Here is a 14,098-nt window from a genome sequence, read left to right on the forward strand (position 1 = left end):
CCTTTTGAGACTGTTAACTTAGGTGATTTTTAAATGCAAACGTTGTATTATGTGTATATTATGTGTGAACTTTTAACATTTTCAGTTAGGCATGTATTAGTAACTTGAGTTTGAACATTGCTATGATATGTTCATTTGTTATCACTTATTAGACATTCATTTGACTATCGCAACGCGGAAATCGCAACGCGAATATGACTATCGCAATACGGAAATGACTATCGCAACGCGGAATTGACTATCGCAACGCGAAATTGACTATCGCAACGCGGAAATGACTATCGCAACGAGAGAATCGTAATACGAAATGAAAATCACAACGAGTGAATCGCAATGCGAAAATGAAAATCGCAACGCGAAACTAATTTCCGATTTTCATTTTCGCATTGCGATTCACTCGTTGCGATTTTCATTACGCATTATGATTATCTCGTTGCGATAGTCATTTCCGCGTTGCGATAGTCTGTTTTGCATTCAACATAATGCAGATTGAAATCAACAAATCAACTATTACATTTCAATCAATTAAACAAGCACAAATAATAATTATGTACACATCAATTAAACAAATAAACCTTTACAAATCATCTTTTACAAATCAATTAAACAATCAAAAAATAATAATAAGAATTATTTCCTCATCAATTATTTAATCAAATTTTGCACCCATACATCCATTTCATGCAGCGTATATATGTTTAACAACAAATTATTGAATCAAACATTGAATCAACAACACTTTCTACACATATAAAACCTACAAACAACAAATTATTGAATTCTAGCTACTTAACCAAACATTTTCAAACAAAAAAGAGTATATATGTTTAACAACACTTGCATTTGACTTACAAATTGTTTATGGACACTTTCATAACGCGGATGCAGGTAGGCAACGTCTCGCATATATCGCTCTAGCCATAAAATGCCGAAACCACAAGCCTACTGCACCTCTATCTCTATTGGTGGGAGGCAGAAAATGTGTACTTCCTGTCGTCAAACGCTCCAAGCACATGCATACGAGAGGACTACAATCCCCTCTGGCTTCCTTCGTTTGTTGTGGCGCGGTCTCGTCTCTGATAACTGTAACATTGAACTTCTTTGGCTTCTTGTTTCCAGAATTAGTCCAATAATTAATTGCATCCAAGAATTTAGCCAAATGAGAGCTCCATCCCTTAATAATATCTCTCAAATCAGACAATGATATGTAATTTATCATGCTGTCATATACTATTGTCTTTAGGGATGGGAGCTGAAGCTTGACGAGAAGCCAATGAGTACGTTCCAAAACAGGATAACACCTGCATCGAAATATAATAATTCAAATTGCGCACTTATTTATGAACACCTTTAAAATATTTAAACAAATATACTAACCTTATCGACCTCCCACTATGCATGATAAAGTTTAGCTTGTCTATTAGCCAACACATATGATTCGTGTCGTTGATTCTTCAAGTGAACTACATGAAAAGACGTCGGCATAATTGTATATCGCGTTTTTTTTATATTTTTCTTCAATTTCCTTACAATTAGAAGACGTGTCACCCATGCATCATATGCTGTTTTACAAAAAAAAGACATATATTAGTGAATTACATAAATTTTAAAAAAATTAATCAAACTGAATATAAGAAGAAATATAAGACTTACCCCCCATCGAAATAGTCGTTGTCTTAACCCCTAATAATACCCACCAAGACCGTTCAATCAACAAATGCATATCATCGTTGAGTTTGTATATGTCAGCATAACACCCTTGGCTCCGCTCATGTAGATAAAAATCAACTGCGGTCTTAGCCCAAAGGGTATTATCCAGAATTGTTTCCGGTAGTTGTTTCCTCTCCACTTCATCTGTCGGAATGGTACTGGCCGGTAACTTATACGAAAGCCAACAGTCATCCATCATGTCCGGAACGTGAGGGGGATTCTCAATAATTCGATATATTACGCCGTGTGAAGCGGGCTCTAGAATGTTGGGAGGGACCTCTTCAACGATAACAGTGGCCTCTTGAACGGTGGGAGGAGACTCTTGAGGGATTATAGGGGCCTCTTGAACGATAGGGAGGCCTCTTGAACGATGACAGGTGAGTCGGGCTTTTTCTTACGGATTCTTCGCACTATTGGGGTGAACGGAGACGTAATAGCACGTGCACGTCGTCTGATACGTGAACTCCGTCTTGCAAGAAAAACCCGACGTAGAGCATCCACCTTAGCGGGCCGCTAAAAATAAATTAATACATAAATCAGTAAATAAACAGACATGATATTAAACAGTGAAAACAAAGACAAATATATTTCAAACTTGCACGGTATTCACCCAAGTCATTATTATATCATTGTTCACAAAATGCATCAGATAACATTCCAAAAGTAAGCACTTATATAAACATTTAAAAGGACAAGATATATGTTTAGTGCAGGTTCAATGATAACATAAAGAGTAGTAGTTTATTCTTGAAACTTAAATTTTCAACACTGTGAAGTTAGTATTTGTCTTTTGGTTGAAGTAATGCAATTCATTCAAGCTTCAATTTGCAAAAGAAGAATAGAATCTGAAACTTAAAATCGCAACGCGAAAATGACTATCGCAACGCGAAAATGACTATTGCAACGTGAAAATGACTATAGCAATGCGAATTTGACTATCGCAATGCAAATTTGACTATCGCAACGAGAGAATGGCAATGCAATTTTCATTTCGCATTGCGATTCTTTCGTTGCGATAGTCAAATTCGCATTGCGATAGTTATTTTCGCATTGCGATAGTCATTTTCGCGTTGCGATTTTGTTGTTGCGATTTTCATTTCGCATTGCGATTCTCTCGTTGCGATAGTCATTTTCGCGTTGCGATAGTCATTTTCGCATTGCGATAGTCATTTTCGCATTGCGATAGTAAACTATTCTTCTTCTACAAATTGAAACTTGAATGGATTGCATTACTTCAACCAAAAGACAACCAAAAACAAATACTAACTTCACAGGGTTAAAGAATAAACAGTTAAACAGTATTGGCAGCAACCGAATGAATTTACTAAGCAATCTAAGTAAAATTACGAGTAAATTTATCATCAAGTTAAATATGAAAAATATTAAACTTACCTCATTGCGTAGAGTATGAAACTCGTTCTGCAACGATGCTACAATCTCACGTAGAGCTGCTACCTCACCACGTAAAGTAGACACCTTACACGCCATGCCCATTGTCATCGCGTCCGAATGAATTTACTAAGCAATCTAAGTAAAATTACGAGTAAATTTATCATCAAGTTAAATATGAAAAATATTAAACTTACCTCATTGCGTAGAGTATGAAACTCGTTCTGCAACGATGCTACAATCTCACGTAGAGCTGCTACCTCACCACGTAAAGTAGACACCTTAACACGCCATGCACCATTGTCATCGCGTAAAGTACCGACCTCCTCACGCAAGACATTGACCTCATTACGTAACTCCCCTAACTCATCCCGTGGAGGTGGAGGTGGAGAACAGGGAGATAAACGTCGTGGCATCTTTGCCGGTCGCCTATCATGAGGTGATGGTGGAGCAGAGGCTCGATGATGTGACAGAATAGGTGATGACTCTCGTTGTGGAGGTGTATATTCGGGTCGATTAGGTGATGGCTCTAGGTGAGGTGATGGCTCTGGAAGTAGTGGCTGCTCATCATCCGTGCCATCAAAAAAAAGTTTACTAGCTTGTCACCAATCAGTGGCAAGCTCAGCTTCCGTGGGTGTCATCCTCTGTAATGGAGTGTTGGCCTCCTAACAATATAAAAGCTCAAACAAAGTTAAACGTGTACTAGTAATAACTTGTTTATAAACATATGGTAGTATTTGTGTTAACTTACATTATTTATTGTAGTATACGGTAGTAAATCTTCCCATTGTTGCAAGGACCGTTTTCTCTTCCAGGAAATAGCCCTAGGAATATCATTAGAAGTTTTTAATGCATATGTCTGTATGGCAGGAAAGGCCTCAAATATCCAAATCTACAAACAATATAATAACAAACATTAGTAATTGTTAAAGAATTAATTATAATTTTGGAAACATTATATAAAAATTATTACCTTAAAGACCCAAATAAAGCCTGACAAAGTGTATTTGGAACCATCGTCACGCAAACTTTTCCGATCATCAAAGGCAGACGACAACTTATTCCATGTAGCTCTCCATAGATACGAACCCCACGGAAACAGGTTACATGCATTTAGGTCTTCTACCAATTTAATTAGATAATTAGGAATAGGTTTTCAGGCCTCTCTGCCTAAAAAGCCGACTTGCAAAAGTATTAGAAGGCATACTCGGACAACATCGACGTCATCCATCCGAGTAAAACCATCTTTCTTATTCAATAATCTCGTCAAGTCTTCCACGTGTAAATTCGACAGCTCAGGAAAAACCCGGGAAAACCATGATAGGTGGGTAATATGTCTAGTGTACCGATCTAAATCATCGTGTCCGAAGCGTAGACCGGTGATTAAGCAAAACTCCTCCCGCCTAAAACACGTATACGCCGGTGGAAAATCAAACCATATCTCTTCATCACGACGTTGTATAGTCTCTAGTAGATCGCTAGTCATGGTTTGAAGAAACATATGGGTCAATATAGCATCTCCACCCGGATATTGTACTTTCAGCCATGGCCCGAAGCAAGTATCCTCAAATATTTTTCTTTGTGTAGGTTAAAGCTTCGACGCAATTGTTTTGGCCAGGCTTACTTTATTTCTTAAGGTCAATTGAGCCGAATAAAAGTTCTTCAAAAACAATAAACATACCAAGTTAGATATACCAAAAACTACACTGTGAAGATATAACAAGAACAATAAACATAAAGAGTAGTAGTTTATTCTTCAAACTTAAATTTGCAACACTGTGAGTTTAGTATTTGTCTTTGTTTTTTGGTTGAAGTAATGCAATTCATTCAAGTTTCAATTTGCAGAAGAATAATAGTTTCTGAAACTTAAAATCGCAACACGAAAATGAAAACCGCAACACGAAAATGACTATCGCAACGCGAATTTGACTATCGCAACGACAGAATCGCATTGCGATAGTCGTTCTCGGTTTCAAATACTAAAATTGAAAGAAACTTGAATGGATTGCATTACTTCAACCAAAAGACAAAACAAAGACAAATACTAACTTCACAGGGTTAAAGACTAAACAGTTTAGCAGTATTGGCAGCAATCGAATGAATATAATAAAGCAATCTAAGTGAAATGGTTAATCTATTATTGAAAACACCAGTAAACTTATCATCAATTTCAATATGAAAAACCTAATAATAATGCAAAAAATTCAAAATAAAAATAATTAAAAAAACTAACCATCGGTGGTTGATTTGGTTGATTTTTCATTTCTGACCGTGAATGATTTCGCCGGAGATGGAGACTGATATCGTCGGAGATGGGGACTGATTTCGTCGGAGATGGGGACGGATGTCGCCTTAGAGAGTGAGAGATGGAGATGAGATTGAGTTGTGATTTAGGGTTTTAGGTTATGAGTTGCGATTACGGGATATACTGTGGACGGTTCAGTGTTCCGATATATTAATATATTCGTGTTTGGAATTTGAAAAAAAAAATACGCGTTGGATACGAATGGCCTATGTAAATCGCATTGCGATAGTCAGATTCGCGTTGCGATTTACGTATTCGCATTACGATTTACGTATTCACATTGCGATTTACGTAACCGCATTGCGATTTTTCAAATTCGCGTTGTGATTTACGTATTCGCATTGCGAATTAGGAAAATCGCAACGCGAATTTGGAAAATCGCAATACGATAGTCAGAATCGTGTTGCGAATCTGGAAACTGATTTGCGATACCGGAGATCGCGTTGCGAATTATCGATCGCATTGCGATTTAGTTGGTCATTTTGGCAAATCTAAAAAAAAGTTGATTAAAATCGTATATTATAAGGTATTTTTGGTCGTTGAGATTATTTTCTCAAATTTTAATTATTATCATTAAATCATTGTGAAAATTAATACTTTAATTTGAGTTTAGAAGGGTTAAAAGTGAGGCGATACATGAGTCCAACTGATGACATTGAAAATGCAAGACATGTGAATTGAAGGGTTGATTAGGAAAGAGTGATGGATTGGAGGGGCCACATTTAATCAATCAAATGATTGCAGAACTGAAATTGTCCACTAAATGGCAAAGGAATTGATGAAACTGGTAAGCTGCGGTAGGGAAACACATTGAAGTAGCTGCCCCACTTTATATATGTCTCTATTATTTAATTATATTATAAATTGAGTTGAATCAATTTAATGATTAAGAAATTTGTTACTATTTGATATATTTTTTAATAAAAAATAACTAATTTTATTAAAATTAGAAAATATTTAAAATTATAATAAGATTTACAAGTATAATTGTAAGGATATTTTTATATAATTATTGATACAAAAATTAACCACCTAGCTCACATAAGGACCGAAAAATGGAAAGATTAAAAAACCTAACTAAAATACTCGAACAAAATAAAGATGCGAACAAATATGATTGCATTGGCAAACGATCACAAAAGGAAATGAAACTATTTAAAGACCATCGACAAATCGCTAATCAGAGTCAAGCGACATGAGAAAACTATCCACGAACACAAAATGCATATCCAAATCAATCTGAGGGTTCAAAGCAGGGAAGATCAACATGATAACAAATAATTTTCATATTGATGTCAAATCCTACAACTTGAATAACTCGAAAATTTTAGTAATTAGTAGATTGATTTTAAAAATTGAGTTGAGTCTCTCGATTTTGTACCATAAATGTACATCACATATAAAAAAATATGAAGAAATACACATGTATTGTATATGGTTATAAAAGATCATTTAAATTGGAATCAAATAATATTATAAATATTTATAATTAAATTTAAACAGAAACTTGAAATTTTGACTCGACTCGACTCGAAAAAATTCAAAGACAATTCCGAGTTGTAAAATAAAATAAAATTTATTTTAATTTATTAAAAGTAATACTAATTTGAGAGAATATATAAATAACAGAGACCAAATATGTGAATATATCAAAATATTTAATTTATTGGGGTTGTGAGATCAAATTGTTTCGAGATATTCTCCCTGTTGATGGTCTTTGGCTTGATATGAACGAGTTATCCAACTTTATTACCTCCTCCCCGAAGCCAAATTCTGCCATTGATGATCCTCCTTACAAGATCAACAATGAAGGAATCCAACGACCCATTAATAATAAAACAGTTCCTGCAACAGCTTTGCATTTTGGTAACCTGACAGAGTACGATGTTCATAATTTGTACGGTTTACAGGAATGCAAAGCAACTCCTGCGGCATTGGCTAATCTGACCGGCAAAAGGCCATTTATACTTAGCAGATCGACTTTTATAAGCTCTGGGAAGTATACAGCACACTGGACTGGAGATAATGCAGCCACCTGGGAGGATTTGGCTTACGCAATTCCATCCATTTTAAACTTGGGACTCTTTGGAATTCCAATGGTTGGTGCTGATATATGTGGCTTTTCAGGGAATAACACTGAAGAGCTCTGCAGACGATGGATCCAAGTAAGTCCCTATATGTGTTACTCGAACTCGGTTGTCAGTATCACATTACATAAATGCACAATTGATTCCGATTCTTGTGAATGCAGCTGGGGGCCTTTCACTCTTTTGCTAGAGATCACTCGGAAATTAATTCAATCCGGCACGAGCTCTATCTCTGGGATTCCGTTGCTGCCACAGCTAGGAAAGTGCTGGGTCTCCGGCATCGCCTGTTGCCATACTTTTACACTCTAATGTACGAGGCACACACGAAAGGGACTCCCATAGCAAGACCTCTGTTCTTCACATTCCCACAAGATGTTCAAACTTATGAAATCAATTCGCAGTTTCTCATAGGCAAAGGCATAATGGTGTCACCTGCATTGAGCCCTGGAGTAGTTTCAATAGATGCTTACTTCCCAAGTGGAAACTGGTTCGACCTCTTCAATTACTCCAACTCAGTGAGTTCAACATCCGGGAAATACTTCACACTTGCGGCACCACCTGATCATATAAACGTGCATGTCCTAGAAGGCAACATCATAGCCATGCAAGGAGAGGCAACGACAACGAAAGCTGATAGGAAAACACCGTTCCAACTCTTGGTGGCCGTCAGCAAATGGGGGAGTATCACGGGGGAAATGTTCTTGGACGACGGAGAGGCGGTGGAGATGGGAGAAGATGGGGGAAGTTGGAGTATGGTGAGATTTCATGGAGTAGATACTGGTGGTGATGTCCTTGTTAGATCATAATAGTTGAGAATGGGGAATATGCTTCGAGTCAAGAACGGATCATAAATACAGTTATATTCGTGGGGTTGGAAAAATCTCGGAGGGTGAAGGGGTTTGAATTAAGCACCGCAGACACAACCGACATGAATGGAAATCCAGTTTTGAAGGCAAAATTAGACAAGGATGCGCAATTCCTGGTTGTGGAAATCACAAGACTGATGCTACCTGCGGGAAAGGAGTTCAATTTGCAACTCAAAACTCACTAAAGTTAGAATTTTAAGAAGAGAGACAGACTTCTATGGCGGCTCAGTGATAAATCAGGATCAATAATATAAATAATGAATTGCCATCGCTTACAGCCTCTGGCACTCGTTATTACTGTTCAAATATTAATGTCTGTTTAGATTTGAATTACAAATCAGCCTAATAGCAGCTTGGATTTGAATAACTGTAACCCCTCGTACCGATGCGGATAATCTGATCCGATTTGGAGCGTCACATTAGGGCCACCGGAGCGACTCATTGTAAAAATAGCGAAAAATTTAAAACTTTTTTTAAAACTTGTAAACTCATAAAATCATTTATGAGTACAAAATTTTTATGAGTACAAAATAAAAGTTCTCAGTATTCGAATTTCAGACTCGTATATAAAACAAAATACAATTACAATCCCCCTAATCACATGTACCATACTCTGCAACAACGCCGGAAAAACTCCCTTATTGATGACGATAGCTGTATTGGTACAATTCTTTTAACCTGCAATGGTTAGTAATAGAGTGAGCTTCGAAAAGCTCAGTAATACATAACTGTCAGATGATGCTGCAAGACATGCCGATAAATGGAAAGTCATATCATTTCTTATTGAACCAAATGTATGAACATTTTCGGGATAATCTGAGGTTCCACTGGTAGTTCATCGAATAAAAGTCATGAAGATCTTAGGTCATAGGAAACATTCATAGTATGACAATTTAGGAGGTCGAATATGATGTCTAGTGTGTTCCAATTAAAACCAGTGACAAGATATAAATCTTTTAAAACCATAGTGAAACCCTCCAACCAAACTCCATTATGCAATTCCCCAGAACTGCGTCCGTATGGCTTACTCTAAGCACACAGCAAAGGGAGCCAACCTAAGGATATGCCTTGGGGCTCATGGGCCTACCCAAGGGCATCCTTAGGTCTGTAAAGACAGCTGGATCAGGGCTGTGCCTCCATACTCCAAAATCCTATTCATATAAAAATTCAGTAGAAATCAATTTTAGCCATAAATCGTAATATCTGGACTGTTATTAGTAATATGTCATAATCATAATAATGAAATAAATCGTATAATTGATTTCCACCTGTACACCATAAGTAGTTCTATGATTATCCCAAGGGAGTGCCTTGGGGCCTGAGAGCCTACCCAAGGATCACCTTAGGTCCGTAAGAAATTTCCAGCTTGATCAGAGCTGTATCTCCAGTCTACCCATATAATATCCCTATAAAACAGTTTTATTAGTAACTAGTATATTTCATGGTCCATAAATCAATAGCCATAATTTTATTCCAATGAAAACAGGGAAACCTGGTAACACATTTCAGGTAACCATAGTTCATAAACCAATAGTTTCCATGATTCCATAAATCAGGAAAAATTCATATTTTTTTCGGTGAAAACCATAATCAGATATCACATACCATGTTGCCATGGTTCATAAACCAGTAAATCAATGATTTCGTTAAAACTCATTTCAAAACATATAAAATCGCCATGTAGTACATGTGGAACACCGTAGAGGATCCAAGTATTATTTTTCAGAGACATTTTGTAACTATCGGAATAGATAATATGAAACTTGTACAATTTGATCGGATTCCAGGAACGAGGTCTTATTCAAGAGAATTGATTACTAAACAATCTATTTAGGTATTTAAGGTTGATACTATAGAATCCCATTATGTTTCATGTGCATCATGGAAGAGTTCAAGAATGACCAGAGTAATTTGAGCTGATAAATGAGAAACGAATATTCAGAACATTTACAATCTATGTCGATTGATCAGATTATGAAACAACTTGAGTTGAACAACTTCCAGAACTGATGCTTGTTGACTGATCAATTCATTGCCTTTCAAGGGTATTCGCTCTTTAACAATTCTTGCTCATAGATCATCTTCGTAATCATCGCTGAATAGGTCTTCCAATGGTCTTTATTTCATCTTCACATTTCAACGATATCAGGAAATGCTGACGTACTTGATTCATGTTCATGACCCATAAAAACAATACATCATACAAGTCCATTGGTATTCCCAGACTCGTCCAATTACTTACTAAATTCTCCCTTATTAAGGTTACTTGGTTCATTTAGTAGTCAAATCTATCTCATTTACTTCAGAGTCTTCCCCGAGTAATTCAGACGCTTCTGAGTTCCGGGTACATGTTGTACTTATGTTCAGTTCACTTTGGTCATATACTTTAAATCATTTTGGCATTAATAGTTGATTTATCTCACGAATATCCATTTCTTAATATCGAATACGCTTTTTAGTTGAGCTGAGCATAGTACTTCCATAATTATCATCATTCTAAACTTGAGGAGACGAACAAGCATTCAAGGGGTACCTATTCCATTCAAGTACTGATATAGCACTAACATTGGTTGATCGGCTTAAGTTGCGTTCCATAACTTTTAAAAGCAGTACAACATCCATGCTTATTTAAATTTCTTAATTAATCCAACACATTTACTTAGTCTAGACCATAAGGGCATTTTGGTCATTTTGGTCCTCAATGTTTTTTTCCATTCATTTCAAAGCTTGAGGATATCTATTCATTTCCTAGGCTTGGTGATATTCATGAGTCATTCCATTCTAGGGGTATTTTGGTCATTTTACAGATCCAGTGTATTTCAATCATTTCCTTCTATCATATCTTATTATTCAATTTAATCTTATCACTTACTTCAGTCATTTCAAACAATTTTGACCAAAGAGAACCCTCGATAATTTATTCTTAGCTAGGAGAATTTCAGGTCAATTTCCTTCTCGGAAATTACAAACAAGTTATCAGAAATTTTCTGTACAAGGACAATATCTTAACAATTAAATCCATAATTTATCGGGTAAGGTACGAAATCTCAGGGTATATTCTCATTCAGGGTCAACTCAGACTATTTATACCTCTCAAGGGCATTTTCATAATTTTATAACCAGATAATTTTGCTTTCCCCGGATAATCTCTAAACTTTAATTTATTCCTCAACAAAACTTCTAGTATCTTGTACAATCTATTTTGGATTTAGAAATCGGTTATCTAGGTTTTCTAAGCAAAACCAGTATTTTATGTATATTCAGTTACCGCATTTTTACTGTATTCAGATCGAGTGTAGAAAATAACTAACTACACAAATGAGACCAAACATTGTCTTATTTAATGCATTTACCAATACCAACATGTTCCATAAAGTATAAAGAGGTAGTAAAATATTACCTCAATTTTCGTAACATACTGATCGACTATTTAAACTCAATTCGAACGTCGTCGATCCTTAATTCAACTTCCAATAATTCCTCAAATACATAATAATATAACTTTCATAAAAAACGGAGCTTAATTTCTGAAAAACGAATCGAATCAGTGATAAATCAGTGAAAACCAGTTTACCGGGTTCAAATTTGACGAAACGGACTTCAAATTCAGATTAAGGACATCGAAAAACATAAATTATAATATTTTTGAAAATGATTTTTCGGTTAAAGTCAACAGGTTTGACTAGAAATTTCGAGACTTTCGGGTCCGAATTTCGAAAAACGGACTGTAGAATTAAACTCAGGATGCCGAAAAATGTCAGAATATGTATACCCGGAAAAAGTCAACAGTCAGTCAGCGCCCGATCAACGCCAGTCAAAGTTCTGGTCAACAGTGGTCAAAGGTCAACGGTCAACAGTTTTACACAAATATCACCCTAACAAAAATTAAGTACATATTAGACATCATTCTAAAAATATTTACAAAACTAGCACCCAATATTTTTTATTTACGGCCATCACTTCTCCACGCGCAGGGGCGGTGCGTACGACGTCGTGGAGTGTCAAAAAATTCTCGGAAAAATTCCTAAAAATTATTTTAAGGCATTTTGAGATACTTACCAAGCTCGGTTCACAATTTTGAACGGTGGAGAGCTCGATTCTGAACATCGAAAACTTTGACTTTCTCACCCTTTCAAGGACTCGGAACGATGCAAGGAACACGATGGTGCGGGAGGTGTCGAAAATGGATGGTCGGATCGACACGAATCGATGAAAGACCAACGAAATTGAGTTAAAACCGACGATACTTCCGACTGAAATTAACGACGACGATTCACAATGAAAGGTTTGAGGGTTTTTGTTCATCAGTCGATAAAGAATACGATGGTGGTTTCGGTTCGTCAAATGGAGGTCGGACGTCAAGTAGATCGGAGTGAAAATGATGATTGAGGGGATGGGAAAAATGAGAAGAAATATGGAAAATCATTAAAAGAGATGGATTTTATTTTCAACGTATAAGAAAAATGGTCAAATTCAGGACTAAGCCACTGAATTTCCTGCACTTCCAAAAATAATCTATAAACTTTAAAATTTTATAATTTAATCATCAATTTCTTTCAAAATACCAATTAAATCCACCACTTTATCATTCTAAAATTTAGCCCCTAAATTGGGGTGTTACAATAACTAAACTATAATTTGAGTAGCAAATGTGTTGGCCGTCTTAAATGGTGCAGCAATTGCAGGCTTGGAATTTATTATTTAGTCCAAATGGAGCATAAGGTCACCAGTGACGAAAGGTAGGATTATTCAAGTATATATATATATACATAAATACATAAAAACACAGGCAAGAGCTCAGGATCTTAAATCTACATTCATATATATATACAACATATGTGGACATATCTGTACGTATAATATGTATGTGTGTGCATGGCGCATGCATGCATGATGCATGAGATGTGATGATTAGATCTGAAAAATTAATGAATCCAAATAGGCAAATAATAATAGGTTAGCCTACATTGGTTAGCCAGAGAAGATGTTTCTTCTTGGACCCCAAACTTGGCTCCCGTTACACTTTGACCAAATGGCTCAAAACTTTGGCATAGCGACTCACCATTCCTTTGAGCTTTGCCCCATTGTTATAGTTTTGGTTTTTCTTCACCAGCTGCAGATGTTGCTCCTCTTCCGAGAAGTGCCGGCCCAGTGAAATCGTGTTACCGCCCGTTTCATTGCCATTGATAAGTAGCTTCAAGCTTTTCCGATCCTTGTCATTGGACTTGGGTGGTTGGGGATCATTCAGTGGCTTCCTGGTTCTCTTGGACAGTGTAACGTCGTAGTGGGGCTTGCTTCCCATTTTCTACCAAACCAAACTACAACTGAGGATTTAAAAGAGGGGCTTGCTTTTTGTTTTTGGTTGGTGAGTAATTATTATATAGAAAAAGGAAAACCCACACGGGAAGTGTACTAAAATGTCAAGATCCAAATTGTTGATTAAAGATGAAATGTCTCCCTCTCTCTCCAACTAAAGATATTAACCATCCCCTCGAGCCGGGAAAACACTGCATACCAGAAGCTGAAATATTACCAACCACACTTCAACATTTACCTCATTCTCATTCCAGAAGCTGAAAATTTTAAATTCATCTAAAGGGATTATGAGAGTATTAATATTGAAAGATGAAAATGAGATGTGTAATAAAATGTCTGATTAAATTTGTTAAATATTAAATAAAAGTAACATAGTTTTAAAAATAGAGATGGAAAGAAGAAGAAAAGGATATTTGACACTGGTT

At 36.3% G+C, this 14,098-nt stretch overlaps 1 pseudogene; it reads left to right on the forward strand.

The window, feature by feature from the left end:
- Positions 1 to 6,167: 6,167 nt before the first annotated feature.
- Positions 6,168 to 8,542, forward strand: LOC120191596 (annotated as a pseudogene).
- Positions 8,543 to 14,098: the final 5,556 nt, after the last annotated feature.

Source organism: Hibiscus syriacus, unplaced genomic scaffold (genome assembly GCF_006381635.1).
Source record: "Hibiscus syriacus cultivar Baekdansim isolate YM2019G1 unplaced genomic scaffold, ASM638163v2 tig00116970_pilon, whole genome shotgun sequence".
Taxonomy (NCBI): Eukaryota; Viridiplantae; Streptophyta; class Magnoliopsida; order Malvales; family Malvaceae; genus Hibiscus; species Hibiscus syriacus.